The sequence below is a fragment of the Schistocerca piceifrons genome, chromosome 2, assembly GCF_021461385.2.
Source record: "Schistocerca piceifrons isolate TAMUIC-IGC-003096 chromosome 2, iqSchPice1.1, whole genome shotgun sequence".
In the NCBI taxonomy this organism is placed as follows: Eukaryota; Metazoa; Arthropoda; class Insecta; order Orthoptera; family Acrididae; genus Schistocerca; species Schistocerca piceifrons.
In genome coordinates this window covers 595,304,116-595,307,206 of record NC_060139.1, presented here as the reverse complement: position 1 = coordinate 595,307,206, position 3,091 = coordinate 595,304,116, and the positions used below count along the sequence as shown (strand labels likewise).

The following is a 3,091-nucleotide window of genomic DNA, read 5'->3' as shown; positions in this document are numbered from 1 at the left end:
CAGGGATTTTAGGTATCTTACATACTTTCAAACATTCAAGACTTCACGCATATCCTGATGGTTGTCACAATCTTTAGACTGTCAGATGTCTTACTTACAGATACCAGTACAGCGTTACAACAATAGTGTTATGCAAGAAATAAGAGACAAGATTGAAGTCACCAAATGCTCTTGGCTAGAAGAATTGCTGGAAGGAACAGGGCTAATTGTTAAAGCCATAAAGGAGATAGTTTACAGGAAATCTTAGACATGCATTGGAATTCAAGAAAATACCTTCTTTGCACCTATCAAATTACAGGCTGGAGAAACAATTAGAAGGTTCAAATGTAAATTAAAGTATAAGTTCAAAATTAAGCTGGATGTTATCAAAACTACACCAAATAAACATAAAAAAGGATTATATTCTGTGTACATGCATATTCAGAAATTAATACACTTCTTGGATTATTCGCTAAGCTAATAAAATACGTAATAAAAAACTTCTACCTAGATCTGCTTGTATGGGATGTGGGTACTTGGATCATAAAAGGTAGCAGAAACTAGGTAGCCGAAGGCTAGACAACCGTCGTTTCTTACCTGTATGAAACGCTGACAGGCCGGTGCCTTTCCTGTAACTGCCTGTCGTGGGAGGCTAAGCCGCAGCTTCTAGTCGACCGAGCCCTCGAGAACAAGCCAGCTGCTGGCCGCGGGTGGGTGTGCCTAGCTCCTAGCATAATGTGAGACAAGCAGGCGTGGCTTGAACGTCGAGTTCTAACTCCAATTCCACTCCAAACATAGACTCCTCAGTTTAAAAAATCCTTACCGAATTAGAGGTGGGAATGTTGTCCATCTATATCCGAATCCCGCTCCAGCTACTGCCAGGTCTGGGTGCTGATGAGTCCTCTCCATTTGGCTCGGTCGTCCCACCACTTTTCTTCCTCCACTTGCTGCCAGGTCACACCTCTCCTTTCTACAGATATTCTCACTCCCATTTTCCACCGTGTTCTTGGGTGCCCTCTAGGTCTTTTCCCATTCATCTTTAATTCTTCCATAATTTTGGGGAGTCTCTGCCCATGCATCCTCTTAACATGCCCATACCATCTTAATCTCTTTCTTTCAATTTCTTCTCTCATACTTTCTTGTTTGAGGTCCTTTCTAATCTCTACATTCCTTACTCGGTCCATTCTTGTTTTTCCCTTAACTGCTCTGAAAAATTTCATTTTCCCTGCTTGCAGTCTGCTCCAGTCCCTTTCTGTCATTGTCCATGTTTCTCCACCATAGGTGACAATAGGGATGTAATAATTCTTATACATAAGGAGTTTTGCTCTTTCTGAAACTTCATTATTCCAAATCAGGTGTTTTATTGTTTGGCAGAAATTACCTCCCTTCTGTAACCTCCTATTAATTTCGTTCGTTATTCTTCCATCCCTAGATATTTCACTCCCTAAATAAGTAAAACTTTCTACCATTTTGAGGAGTTCTCCATTCAAGGTAATATTTCTGTTGATTCCTTTCTCTCTTCACTCTTATCTTTATTTATTTTTAATCCATACCTTTTCATTATTTCCTTCCACACATCAAGCTGTAACTGTACATCTACCTCTTTATCACCCCATATTACCATATCATCTGCAAAAATCATCTTTTTGTCTTTTTCTTTTACTATATCTTTAACTGCCCTATTCATTCCCTCCATCACAACATTAAAAAGTGCAGGAGATAGAATACTTCCTTGCTTAAGTCCTTGTGTTATTTCGAAGTATTCAGAGTTCCCCAATGGTGTTCTAGTTCCACAATTGTGTCCTCTGTACATTGTCTTTATAACATTAATACATCCATCTTCTTTTTTTTTAAAAAAAAAAAATGTTTTCCATACACCTCAAATTTCTCACACTAAACTCATATTACTCCATTTCCGCATGTTATTTTCGAAGAGAGAAGAAATCGGAGCATACACGTGTTTTCACATCGCTAAAGTATCGTTATTTGTTGATTATTGGCATAAAAATCCTGTACAACAATGGCATAGGCTATATTTTCTCCAAGTATTCTCTAATCCGGTAAAAAAAATCTGTTCTAATCAACTTAAAATCTGTTACGTGCTGCATAACAGGACTAGAATATTAGACTCATTTTCGGCTTATGACGGTGTGCTAAGAGCATGCTCTTCCTCTGTCATAGGATACCTTCTCACTTTCGAACTATCATAGTGTAGTGAAATGCCTCATCACCTCCGTAGTCTCTTAAAGTAGCCAAAAACCAACACAGAGGAGTTGTAAAGATCAGCTCTATACTACGTATCACTTTACGAATTCGGTAATGTAGCTGATTTTATTACGATGGTCATTTCTCCCTGTGTAGGTGGAAGACTTAAATTTCGTTAAAAGATCCTGCTCCCACGGAAAACCGTATATCACTCGAGCTACCGAAACACATACGTGGGACTCTCACTTGTGCTTCGATCCGCCCGGCGGCACATCGATCATATCAAACTGATCGACTAATTAATTAAATTGATCGTGAGAGACCTTTGCAGCCGGCCGCTGTGGCCGTGCGGTTCTAGGCGCTTCAGTCTGGATCCGCGTGCCCGCTACGGTCGCAGGTTCGAATCCTGCCTTGGGCATGGATGTGTGTGATGTCCTTAGGTTAGTTAGGTTTAAATAGTTCTAAGTTCTAGGGGACTGATGACCACAGATATTAAGTCCCATAGTGCTCAGAGCCATTTTAGACCTTTGCATGGTGAGTAACTTTTTTCTTCCTGCATGTATGTGTGTAGAGCTGTCAGAGGCCGATGGTTGTGCCTTGGACGCTTAACTTGCTAACTTGTCGTCTATAAATGACGCTACTGTTAAGACGCACTCTGTAGGTAGAGAATGGAAACTCTTATGGTCCAAGATGTTACCTGCAGTCGACTAACAAATAATTTATTATTGGGGTAATAAAGATAAATACCTGAAAGCTATAGTCTATACATGCCCTGAAAAGGTGGTAGGTACATATCAGAGTTGTAAGGCATAAACAGAAATAACGAAGCACATCTGGTAAGAAATAAGAGTGTACACTTAAGGGAAAAAAAACTGAGCAACAACAGAAATCAACTCTGTGCACATGT

The 3,091-nt window shown here is 39.9% G+C and overlaps 1 pseudogene; it reads left to right on the top strand.

Annotated features, from left to right (window-relative positions):
* Window positions 1-2,011: 2,011 nt before the first annotated feature.
* Window positions 2,012-2,194, top strand: LOC124778135 (annotated as a pseudogene).
* The last annotated feature ends 897 nt before the right edge of the window (window positions 2,195-3,091 follow it).